Source organism: Podarcis muralis, chromosome 1, assembly GCF_964188315.1.
Source record: "Podarcis muralis chromosome 1, rPodMur119.hap1.1, whole genome shotgun sequence".
Taxonomy (NCBI): Eukaryota; Metazoa; Chordata; class Lepidosauria; order Squamata; family Lacertidae; genus Podarcis; species Podarcis muralis.
In genome coordinates, this window is record NC_135655.1 from 76478128 (window position 1) to 76491298 (window position 13171).

The 13171-nt window shown below is 44.1% G+C and overlaps 1 protein-coding gene across 12 annotated transcripts in view; it reads right to left on the reverse strand.

Moving 5' to 3' along the window:
• Positions 1-12841, reverse strand: part of CRACR2B (calcium release activated channel regulator 2B) — a 42196-nt gene extending 29355 nt beyond the window's left edge. For 2 of the 12 annotated variants that reach the window (XM_077931673.1, XM_077931697.1), the window contains exons 1-4: positions 11705-12841; positions 10135-10201; positions 1089-1139; positions 271-343 (exon numbers count right to left, since the gene is read on the reverse strand). The gene's annotated coding sequence lies outside the window, so the exon portion shown is untranslated. The other 10 variants (XM_077931658.1, XM_077931688.1, XM_077931682.1 and 7 more) reach the window with 7 other exon arrangements.
• Between the last annotated feature and the right edge of the window lie 330 nt (positions 12842-13171).

The following is a 13171-nucleotide window of genomic DNA, read 5'->3' on the forward strand; positions in this document are numbered from 1 at the left end:
CATAAAGGTAAAGGTAAAGGACCCCTAGACGATAAGTCTAGTCAAAGGTGACTATGGGGTGCGGTGCTCATCTCACTTCAGGCTGAGAGAGCCGGCGTTTGTCCACAGACAGCTTTTCAGGTCATGTGGCCGGCATGTACTCATACTAGAATAGCTATCCCATTGTTTATTCACTATAGATAATGCCCCCTCCACAGGATATTTTGTATGCTTATCCCAAACTGTAGGAATGCACTGCTTTCTGATCGCTCTAGGGAATGAGCTACTTACACACACATTCTGTGGCACATCTGTTTTGCAGGCTCCTCTGCCTAAATGTAGATTAACAGCATGTCCACAAATCCTGCACAAAATCCAGACAAAAAAGGGTAAGGTGTTAAGCATTGCTGCCAACAGTTCTAACTTTTATTTATACAACCGCTTAACCTAAAAAGAAACTAAATCTCCAAACAGTTAACAAGAAAGAATATAATTGTCAGATCACCAATAAAATCTAGGTGATATATACGAAATCATAATGCTAAGCAGTGCAACCAGGGAAAACAAATACATTTTTTTAAAAGCACCTGAAAATGCCATTGTTGATGCCTCCCAAATGACACAAGGGAAGGCCACAGCATAGTCAGCAAGGCCTCCTACAATGATTCTCAGGGTCCACTGAGTCTGAACTGAGGAAAGTGATCTGCTAGTGGTCCCAAGTTGTTTAAGGTTTTAAATGGCAATATTAAAAACCTTGAACACGGCTTGGTTGCCAATAAACAGCCACTGCAATTTTTAAAATGGAGGAGTAATGTGTGTACAGCCAGGGACTCTGCTCAGCACCCTACCTGCTGCATTCTGCATGAGCTGCAACTTCCAAACGAAGCCCAGAGGCAGCCCCAGTTTATTGGTTACCCAAATAATTGGTTACCCAAAAATAATTCCTATTAGAACAGGAATGTCAATTACATTGGGAAGACTGGGAGCAATTAAGTAATCTTCTAGGAAAGCAGCTTTTTCTTGATTAGGCTTCCATGGGCACAAAGACACACAGGGTTGGGGTTTCCATCTTGCGTAGAAATAAAATGCATCATTCATTCATTACCTGCCTTTTTTCTTAGATGGGACTCAAGGTGGCTTACAGATAAAAACAAGAACTGCTAAAAACATAGAAAAATCCATCATTAAAATACAATTAAATATTGAATGAATTAAAACTATATGCATATTTTTTAAAAAACCCTGTTTAAAACACTGCAATAATCGCAATAAAAACAGCATGGCAGCAGCCTTTTCATTAAAACCAGTCAATTCCCAAAAGCCTGTTGGAACAAGAAAGTCTTTACCTGCTGGCAGAAAGACAGCAAGAAGGGAGCCAGTCTGACTTCTCTAGCGAGGGAGTTCCAAAGTCTGGGAGCCGCTGTGCATGAAGCATGTGTGAAGACAACCCTCAAAACTATCAAAGCCTCTCTCTGTGTATTTTTTTATCTCCATGTGGCTTAGAATATCAGATCATAAATCATATGCAGCCAAAGTTCAAGGAGGCCAGCTAGAAGGAAGTTTTTGCCAAGACTTTATATAGAACTGCCACCAGTATTTTTATTAAGATGTTTTTATTTTAAAAAAGGGTGTGTGGGGGGGGAATAGGAAAGTCGAAGGCTATACAAAATTGCCCAGAGGTGCTACAGGCAGGTGTAATACTCAAGCCTGTTGTTTCTGCTTCTAGCCCATTAAATTTATTTTTAAAATCCCTTTTAAAGAAAACAGGAAAGATCTGTGTGAAGTTTTAGTGGTGTATGCTCAGCAGAAGAGGATTAGTACAGAAGGTAACAGACTGTGCTCATACTACCCACAACAATGTTTACTGGTGATCAGTCAGTGGAACAAACCAGAAATATAACCTGCCATGTCGAGACAGAATGAAAATAGTCCTTATTTATCAATGTGACCAAAATAATAATAATCACCCCACTGCTTTTGGAGCTCTTGGCTCCCCCCTTTTGTTTTTAATAACCTAAATCATTTGGTACAATCATCAGCAAACCTGGTGAACTTTTAAAGGGCCTTTGAAGTAGCGGGGAAAGAGCAAGGGAAGAGAAGTTTTACTTCATAGTTGTTCCAGGGAGAAGTTTGAGGAATAAGGGAAAGCAAGAAAGAATGCCAGATTTATCGACATACTTCTGGACCAAATTCATGCAGTGGCGTTCTGTCAGAATTTTAAAGAAAGTAACACTTTTCTTTTGGCAGTAGCAACCAGAATTCTGGAGCTCGCAGGAAAAACAAGACTTCCCCCAGGTTATGACAACAAAGCTTGAGATGCTCTGATTCTGAACAAATGGATATAATTAAAGCTGGTGGCCAGTTCACACAGACACCTGCACCTGCACAGGACTTAACCCAGAGGCCCTTTGGATGCTGCTGAACTACAACTCCCATCAGGCCAAGCAAGCATGGACAATGGGCAGGGATTATGGGAGTTGCAGTTCAGCAAACCTCTGGAAGGCCAAACTATCTGACCTAACCCAAAGGCAGGAAAGTCAGCATATACTTGGGGAGTTTTTAATAGATATCAAGGAGATTGTTTGCTCAGTTTATTGTGCAACAGTTGGAATAATATCTTATCGAGAGGAGTGACTGTAGAGATCATTATTAACTGAGAAAGATAGAGCCACTTCATTCCTATTACTTGGCAGCTTGAACAGACACAGACATTGTAGAAACAAATGTAGAAACATACCAGGGTGAGCCAAAATGAAACCTTCCACGCACTGGTATTATGTCAAAGAACTGACACAACCTGCTCCCTCACCAGAAAATTGCAGTTTTAAATAACTTTTAAAAGAGGAGGGAAAACCAGGGCTCAAGATGATCTGGTTACCGCATTCTCTGACCTAATCCCTAGTGTGCAGAGACTTTGTAGTTCCTCAGTAGTGAGTGAAAAGAAACTGTGCTTTCTTACCTTCATCTATGTTTACTTGGTATGTCTAAAGGTTGAGCCCTGGCACACATTAAAGTACCAAGAATAAGCACATTTGCTGAAGTCCAGCAGAACGTTCATGTAATGCCCCTTGAAAGCCAGGCCAATATTATTGGCTTCATGTAACAGAGATAAGGACTGACGCTGGAGGAATAGTGACTTGCGCAAGGCCATCCAGTGAGTTCATGTGGTGAGGTTTGAACTGAGGATCAAACATCCAAGCTCACAGCTCATTCCTTTAATGAGTACAAGCCGTTCCCTTCCCTTGTGGTTGCTTCATGACGATGAATCTGCTCAGCACCTTTAATCAACAGCTGAGGTCCTCTTTTAGGACCCCTCTGCCATCTAAAATAAAGTAGATGTGAACCTGAGAGAAGGCCTTTTCAGTTCTAGCACCCAGTGTTTAGAACAGCCTCTTGAAGAGATGCTAAATCAACATACCTATATGTTGATAAGCTACCTTGTGTACGGCAGCCTAACAAAACGATGGGGTAAACATTTTTTAACATTTCTAGATCTATTTCTAAGGATAATCATAGGCAAGCGATCTAAACTGAGAGTTTAGTAGCTACAGAATTAAGAAACATCCAAGGATTGGTGCCCAGTAACAAAGAATTGCAACATGCATGGTGTGTTTACTGCCTCTACAGAGACTCCTAATCCGACACTGGAAAAAGGGGGAGATGTTCTGTACTAGGCACTCTATATGCTTATCAGCACCATAATTAATCACATCTGCTTCCAGAGAGTTTCCCTGTCAAAAGACCCCATGAAAAATCCACAACATCCACCATGAGTCACATGAGGCTGGAGGAGCTGTGAGGGAAGATTAAAACTAAGGCCCATGGAGGCGGATGTTCCCTGATCACGTCAAATTTGTATTTCAAAGCCATTTTCGGAATGGACAGTTTTCTGGCCTTTGTTTCTGTGTGTAGGTAAAAGGAGTAAAGGGGGGGGGGAATGGACCACTGCTTAGGGGAACCTTTTGTTTGCTATTCATAACCTCCTGTTAAGATGGATTTCAAAAGGTCATGAATAGTTTGTGGAAATTAAAAGCAGGAGGGAGGGTTTCCAAACAACACACCCTCTCTCTCAAGCTGTGCTTATTGCTGTATTAGCCTCACCCTTTCAGGGGATTATAAGGCTTCTGAAAAGATTAACCTTTTAACATAATTCAGTAACAAAACACAAGCAGGGGTGCCCAGGTGAGGCCTGCTTTTCCAATGCCCCTTCCCCACCTCAGAGGATTAACGTTTTAACATTAGAAACTAGAGCACTCTGTTTCTGGAAGGAGTGTATCCTTCTTGAGAGCTGTTTTCTTCGTTCTCAAGCACATATGTTATAGATTACCACTGACCTCACTCCCAAGTCTGCACGCTTAGCACATCATAACCCAATGTACTTGCTTTCCCACTGGTGGGAAGAGGGAAGTGAGACTGTGGCCCAGTGCCCTCCGTGTGCTGTTGGAATCTCCCTCAGGATCTCTGGAATATCTTCATACTTTCCTGGCTCTCCAACTCACCAAAACAAATGCAGAGCCTGTAAGCATTTCTGCCTGACACTTTTTAACACGCCATGCAGACAAAACAGCTTGGGATATATACATATGCCAAGTATAGCATGTGGTCTAAGGCGAAATGTGTACAGATTGGGCAAGAGAAGCCTGTATCTGCTAGTCAACCATCTCTGCACACCATTCCTCACTGCTTCTTAAAAATATCGACAGATATGGGAATCCAAAAACCCTGCAGCACTATGGGCTCATCCAGACTTCCTTTCATGCTATGCTTTCAAGGCACAGGTCCTGTGCTTTAAAGCTCCATGTCTGAAGAAGGGAGGTTGGTTTTTTTGTCCCAGAGCTTTCTCTGGGAAACCCATCCTTTACCACTGAATCAGAGCAAACAGCAGTCTGCGGGAAACTGCAGTGCAACTGGCAGTGAGAACAAGCTCAAGGGTTTTTGAACCTGTGGCATGGCTATTGCTGAGGGCAACGTGGAGCCACCAGCTAATCATAACATGACTAGAAGACCTGCATACCAATCCGCGTAACACATTGGTGACAGCTATACTAATAGCAGCAGCAGGTACAAGGATTCAAGCAAGAATAATCTCAGGGATAAAAGGAAAGGAGTGAATTGTTTCATGTAGGCAGCTGTTCTTTGTAGATAAATGACAGCATCCTGGAGAACTATTACTTGTTGTTCCTTGTTGCTTTATTCTAGTCAGGTCAGATAGCCTAGGAATGGAGGGATTAGAACAATAGTTAAATCTCAACTTTCACTTGGGCTGAACAAATTGCTGCAGCCCTCAGACTGGCATTGGTGATGGCCATTTATTATGTGATAAGTAGGCAAGACCAGAGGGACAAGGAAGCAGGGGGAGGGGAGGAGTATCAATTATGCTTGCTTAAGGAACTTATTCATTTTGCATTTGATAATGATAAAATTGCACATATTCTTGCAGCAGTGTGGATCAACGATTACAAGCAGCCCCTCCCCTTTTCAGTGTCCTGTAATTGCCTGTTGCCATATGCTTGTTTTCAACTGCACAGAAACAGAGGAAACAAAAAGCCACCCCAGCCTGTTGGAAATGTCACGGTAGGATGCTGTTTGTTTTGAAAAGCAGCCGTTCAGGGCTGCAAGCCAAGGCAAAGCTGGCCTTGGCCACAGCAGCACCTTTTATCACAGGGCCATGAGAAAGGACACAGCACCGGAGCCACTTGACAGGATCACTGAGCGCTCTAAGCAGCATTGTTTAATGCCCTTTACCTCCTCCCCAACTGGTCACCCGATGGGCCTGCAAAGCAGCCCTCAAAGATAATATTTACCCAGCAAAAACAAACTTTGACATACCAATACCCGGAGAAATATATGAGTTCAGGTAGGAGTGCCTTGGCTGCCTGTGGATTTTATTTCCTCTTTCCTTATTAGCTGCTTCAAGATTTTAACTGGAGCCTGAATGGATTTTTAAAAACACTTTTGGGGTCATGGAGGTGACTGAAACAAGGCCATTTACGGAACACAAATCATTGCAGAAATCCCTTCTGTTGTGTATTGAGTCAAAGGATTTTATATCTGTATTATTATTATTGTCTGTATTTGCATTAGGGTAAAGTAACTGTCTTTTGGTTCCAGAGGGTACAGCTACTATTGGTTCATTTAAGCTGCTGTATTTGGATCCTCTGTCTTATTGGTTTCCTCCAAAAGGCAGGACTGTGATTGCCTGATATTGTTCCCTCCAAAATGTATCCTTTCTAGCTAGTTCCCTGTCCCTATAAATGTAGCTCTCCCCTCCTCAGGTCTCAGTCTTGTTTGCTTTAATAAAGAAGTGTTACTAGAGAACTGACTCCAGCATATTATGTCAAGAGAGCTGAAATCACAAACCCCACGTCACAACACCTTCTAAGAATCAAAGATCACACAGGAAGAGCAAAGGTAAAACCGTAGATTGCTAAGTCAAATGGGAGCTGGTGATCTTGAAAAATCTGAGAAGAACAAGCTTTTCTCAACCCCCTTTGGATTGCATGCAGATATATAGGACTATAAAATGCATCCACATCTCTATCTCTGTGTGTGCAGTGCTTTTTTTCTTTAAAAAAATAGTTTAGGGGGACTCTCATTTTCCTGCTCATATTAAAATACTGCCCCTCAATGAGGCCAAACTTAGATTCACAAAATATTTAGGGGTATGCTGTGTCCCCCCAGAAAAAGCACTGTATGTATTTACATACATACGTACGCACACTTGTTTCCAAGGATCATAGAATTAATGCTTTATCTTGGTTTTGCATGAATCCAAACTATCCATTGGGAGGTATACAATATGCAAAACACACCACTTGGCATCATGTTCTGGCCAGATTTGCATCCTTCAGTAGCACCTGCTGTAAAGCTAGACTATTAGCTGCTGCAAGAAGATTTCTCTTACAGTTAAGTGTCTGTAATGCCAAGGATTGCATGAGAGCCCCAGGAGTCTAGGATGCAGTCTAGGAATCATTTTACCACCACTGTTTGTGTGAGCTAGGCCTAGGTTTCGAACATCACACATACCCTCGGTGTCTCCAAGAGCATGGAATTGGTAGGATACCTAGTGGTCCTTTAATTGAACTTCCTGCCCCAAGGCAGTCTTTCCTGAAACAACTCTGATATCTCAAGTCCTATAATTTCTGCCTCATATACTTTTGGACTTCTTGTGGCAGCCTGCTCAGAATGTTCCTCTGTAGGGGGGAGAATCAAGTCCTGATGGGCAACTGTGTGTAAGCATACTTGGGAATGGGGCTTGTACTCAAGAGTCTTAGATCACTATTCAAAGTTAATCCAAGTTGCAATGTCATTATTCTCCCTCATGTACGGATGAAAAGAAATGGTTTTATTGAGAGCATGGGGGGTAGAACAGAAAAAGAAAGCCAAGCAGGAAATATGAGTTCAATGAGATGCATGCAAATATATGAATCTCAGGAACTCAAAACAGGCCACACATGCAAATATAATCTCTTCGGCAAATGGATTTTGGTCGGTTTTCCTTGAAAAATAACAAGTGCTTGTTTGTTTGTTTGTCTCTTCTCTTCATCAAGGAGCTCATTTGCTTCCATTTAACGTTGAAAAGAATATGCTCTCACCCTTTGTCCATTTTATTAATGTAACATGGGGGCAGAGAATCATCCAGTGACGTGAAAAGGGTCTCTGGAAGGAAATTAAATTATCTGCACTTTGATGCTCCCTTTCAACTTCAAATAATAGATATACAGGGTTAATCCCTTCAATTTCCTGACTGGTCAGCTGATGGGTCTGAAAAACAGCCCTCAAAGACAATATTTACCCCCTATATCCATGTTCCGTTTGGAAGCATATGAATGTAGGGCTCTGATCCACAATCGTGTTCTCAGCACTCTCACAAATCTAAAAATTCTCAGTTTTCTGTAAGAAGAAGTCTATAATATGGTCGTGGAGAAGTGGCTTTCATCCTTTAAAAAGGAACAAGCACTAACAAAAGCTGCAATACGGGGACACATATACAAAGCTGCATTATAGCAAGTTAAACCATGAGTCTATCTAGCAGAGAACCAACAAAACCATTGCACTTCTTCTAGCTCAACATAGCCACACCCTTCCCCCAGAGCGTCCATTAAAGTGTTCTGTTGCACAGTTCTCCACCGCCCATGTGTCATGTCAGGCACTTTGGAATGAACCGCTATAATGGGCTACGAAGGGAGAGCTGCTGTCAAACACTCCACACCTGGCTAGAGTGAAAACTCATCACGTTAGGCAGACTGGGCAGCAGGAGAACCCAGATCTAACAGTAAAAAAGTCAAGCTGTATTATACCAGTAACCCAAGACAACTGCTATCAAAATCACATGAGCACCAGTCCAGGAGCCATTTGGGCTCCAATGAAAACTCCCAGTCTCAACACATCTTCCCATTTACTTCACTGGAATGGGCAACGTCATGAAAGAGGGTAGAGGAGTGCTACGTCCACAATGGAAGCAGGCACACCTGCAAAGAATTGATGCAACAGAGTGGCAGCCACTGAGAATTGTTATTACACAAGTTCAGGTGACGTCATTTGGGGGTTGTGTGACCTCAGTGATTGGCGGACTTTATATTTGGTGCAGAGGATCAGGCAGTCAAAATGTGTATCACACAGAATGAAAATGTCACCAAGAACTCACAGGACTGATGCCATGACAAGATATGGAGTGCTTAATGGGGCAGAAAAAAACAGCGTCAAACACTCACTACAGGTTCTTGGAAGTTAGTCTTCCAGTTGGGTGTGCCAAGCTCATACCTGAATGCTCTGACAGCTCAGTCATTTTCTCTCTTCCCCCCTTAACAATATCTAAAGCCTAACCAGGCTGTAGTGACTTAAATCATCAAGAAAAAGGCTGATAAAAGTTATTTTTTATTTAACTGATACTTTGGCATATATTTTCTTAACAATGGAGCACATCTGACCACTATGTTAATTTACAACTAATTGAGTAATAATAGGCTTTGCTACACTATATACATTATTCATTCTTTCCTATTTTTTAACCTATGGAGGAGATATAGTATTTGTACATAACACTCAGTCTTGGCTTATTTGATCCAATGAACTTCACAGCAGAAATACTATTGCATACAGGTGAGGATGCTGACATTCTTCTCAGCATATCCAGGCAGTTATCCAGAGCAAGGACATAGAAGAGGAATAAGAAGAAAAAATAATATTGCAAGTGCAAGGCCTCATCCACTCCATGTGAGCATTACACTCATATGCTTCCCAAGTTTCCTTCTGGAAGTGCTTATCAGTTCAAATAAATTTACTTTAAAAGAGCTGGGATTTACAGGTAAACTAACAATTCACACCTGTGACAATGGCCTCGAAGAGCTTTCTCCAAACCATGGAATGTCAGCAAAAGAAACTCCACATCAACACCACCATAATTCAAGATAAAGTTAATCATGCTCTATCCCATTGAAGTCAATGCTTTTAAGTATGATTGAGTTGGACTGGTTCCTGCATGTTATTTACAGTTCAGTTAAAGCTGCAAGCAGGGCACACTTTCCAGGAAGCAAATGCTACTGAATAAATGAAACAATAATTTATTATCTCTATCCCATTCTTCAACTTCCACACCCAAGTACTCAACCTGATGGGACACTTCTTACAAAAATGCTTAAAATTGCAACGGGGGGGGGGGGGGGGAATACTGTGCCAACAAAACAATGTCTCCTGCTATACAAGACAATTTAAACAGCACAAAGTTTCTGTTCTTGATAATAGGTCTTACGCAAATAGGAACCTGTCTTAATTGATACCCTGATTTTTCTATCCTTTGGTCTCAAAATTACATTGTCCTCTTTTCAATTGTTAAGAATCCCCATTCCATGTGGTAACAGAGAGAAGAAAGATGGCTCATGGAAATTTGGAGCTTCTTTCTATACCCCAAGTGGCTGTTCATTCTGCTACTCCTTTGGTCCGTATAGACTGCTCCATCTATCTGCAATCCCAATTCCTAATTACCCTCATTCCTTAAGGGCCTAAAACTGCCCTTGTTCCCGACACCAAGCATGCAGCAGGTGAGTTTCTACAGCTGCTGCAGCAACACCACACTCTTACAATAAAGTTGAAGCTACCCTCAGGCAACTATATAATACTAAGAGCAGACCTGTGTAAAAGTTACATGGGACTTACCAGCTTGAGCCCTGGGTTCAATTCTCAACTCGAAGAGCAGAATTTGTGAAAGGCTCCACTTTTCTACCTGTACAGGGGAGCAATAGAGAAACCCGTGAACACCTTGTGTCAGATATCCAACCACAATCAATCAGCACAGCTGTTATGACAACTGATAATTACTCCTACGGTGCTTAAAATGCCAAGACAAGAGTTTCTAATTCCTCATTGAAATGAGTCATAAATTATTACTGATAAGAATGGTTGCATCAGAGGTCATTAACTGGGTCATTGTTAAGGTTCTGTGCCCGTAACAGTGACATAAGCAGCAGAAATTAAACACTACAGTGATGGGGGAAACTGTACCTGTTACATTTCTGTCTGCAATGCACTAAGGGTTGCAGAATCTCTTATAGGAAGAAGATGTAGCAACATTATGGGGACGCATGCTACCACACATGACAATACTCTTAGGACTATATAGTGCTACCTCTGGTTACGAACTTAATTTGTTCCGGAGGTCCGTTCTTAGCCTGAAACCGTTCTTAACCTGAGGTACCACTTTAGCTAATGGGGCCTCCTGCTGCCGCTGTGCCGCCGCCGCGCAATTTCTGTTCTCATCCTGGGGCAAAGTTCTTAACCCGAGGTACTACTTTCAGGTTAGCAGAGTCTGTAAGCTGAAGTGTTTGTAACCTGAGGTGTATGTAACCTGAGGTACCACTGTAATCATAAACACATACACAAACACCTATCTGGTCTTGCTTATATGCCTTTAACTTTAGCAGGCGACACATTTCCCATTATGCTTCTTTCCACACCAGGAAAAGCACCACCTGCCAAACTTCAGTGTCTCAGGCAGCTCTTGAGAGGCAACAACTGCAGTGAAGAACAATGCAAGAGTTTGACACCTGCAGTTTTCTCAGCACTGAACCGCATCCATTGCAGCTCCACCTGATGAAATTCTTCCTGTCACTGCACAAGAACTATGCCAGCGGATTATTATTTTTTAAGATAGCAGGTTCAGGAGGGCTTTGCTAAAGAACCACATTACGCATTTTAGTTTTTTAAATGTGGTTATAAACAAAATAACTAAATAAAGTCACCATCTTATCGTCTAAGATTGCACTGAAGAAGTTGATCTGTGTTCACAAAACCTCATTATCAGTTTGTTAGCGTTTATTAACACACCTAAGATGCCACAAGAATCTTTAACGTGTTTGCTAAAAGAGAATGAAAACAGCTGACTCTCTAGAAATCTCATGGGGGAGAGGAGCCGCGTAAGTAAGTGAGGTGGGTGGCCCAACACCATAAGCTTTCGTGGAATTTTCTGTCAGTCGATTAGGACGCATTTGAGCCACTGAAGGCTCCGGATACCTCAAAAGGAAGCCTTCTACAGCTCAATAATCCCAGGGTCTCTCTGACACACCCTTTCGCATTCCTTCCAATGGCCATTATCGGCAAGCCTTTCGGGGGCGTCGCCTCCCAGCTACCTGTCCGCAGGTCAAGGCAGACCACGGGGCTGCAGGTGGGAAGAGTGGTTCCTTTCTGAGGTGAATTCGCGTTAGCCAGGTGAGGTGCAGCACAAACTCACCTGGATATGTGTGTGAGACGTAGGTCGAGAGAAACGGCCCCCAAGACCCTCTAATAGCTATCTTCTCAGAAAGGGGGAGGGACCCAAAGTTTCCGATCGCTCCCGGCGTTACCGGATCCCTCTGATCCTGAAGGCACCTGAGAAGAGACGCAGAAGGGAGGGGGAGATTTCTTTTCCTTCGCTGATGTTAAACAAAAGCCCAGCAGTCCAAAGAGTTGGGATCGATGTGCAAACAGAAAAGAAACAGAGAGAGGCTTTTCTCTTTTTTTTTCCCCCAACCCGGAAATGCCTGGAGAAGCCGGACTCGCCAGATGAGGGGGGAGGAAAAGAAAGCAGGGAAACTCTTCGGTCGTTGCTTGAACGTTTTTCTCTCTCCCTGGCGCGCAACGTGTTCGCAGCAGGTGCGGCGGGGCAGGGCCAGCTCCCCTGGGGCTGCTTGAGGGGAAAGGAAGCTCGCCTCGTGGCCAGTTAGAGCCGCCTCCAAGCCTCTTCCTGCTGCTGCTGCTGCTGCTGCTGCTGCAGCTGCCCCGGGCCCTGCCTCGAGGCGTCGAAGCCGGGCTTGCCGCCCTATAAGCGGCTACCCGCGAGGAAGCCCCGCTGAACTTGGACGGCGCTTCCTGCTGAGTAGCGCGTGGCTGGGATGAGGCGCTGTCGCGCAAGGCGGGCTGCAGCCCAGCGCGGGCCCCACTTTAGGGGCGCGCGCACGTGCAGGGCCGCGCGAAAAGTTTGCAGGCGGGTCCCCGCTCTCCTCCTTCTCCTCGGGACCAGCTAGTTGTGAAGCGGAGAGGCTCCAAGGGCCGCGGGCGGGGAATCCTCGCAGCGAAGCCGTTGGCCGAGCGCGCGAATTAACCTTGACATACCAGCAGCCCCGTCCGCGTCAATGTATTGCTTTTTCCAAGGCCGAGGGTGGAAGCGGGGGGGGGGGGCAGAGGTTGGGCACAGTTATAGCCGTGCTGGTGGCGAAATGCCTGGCTCGATCGAACAGAACAGATCCAGAGGGATTCCAGGCGGAGGAAAGGCAGCGCTTGGAGACCGCTCGCCGCTCCAGGAGCTGCCGCCCTCCCTGTCCGGCGCACGTCTGAAAGTGACGCGGACGGTATGCGGAAGCAGTGAAGGGGCAGATAAGTTAAAAGGGTCTTCCTATGGCTTGCTTCTTCCTAGATTCGTGGCAGCTCCCAGAGCAGCAGCAGCAGCAGGGATCCTGTGGCACCTGAAGACTAACGCATGGTGCGGCGGCATAATCTGTCGTGGATTGGCCTCCATCCATTAGGACTTTTTGTTCTTTCTCTGAACATACGGCGATCTAGTCCAGCATCCTGTTCGCACAGTGGCCAACCAGGCGCCTGATACAAACTCGCATGCGGGACCTGAACACAAGCGCGCTCTCCGCTCCTGATATTCAGAAGCCTTATTGCCTATAGAGACAGAGCATAACCATCAAGGTTAATAGCCTTTGAGGTTAATAGC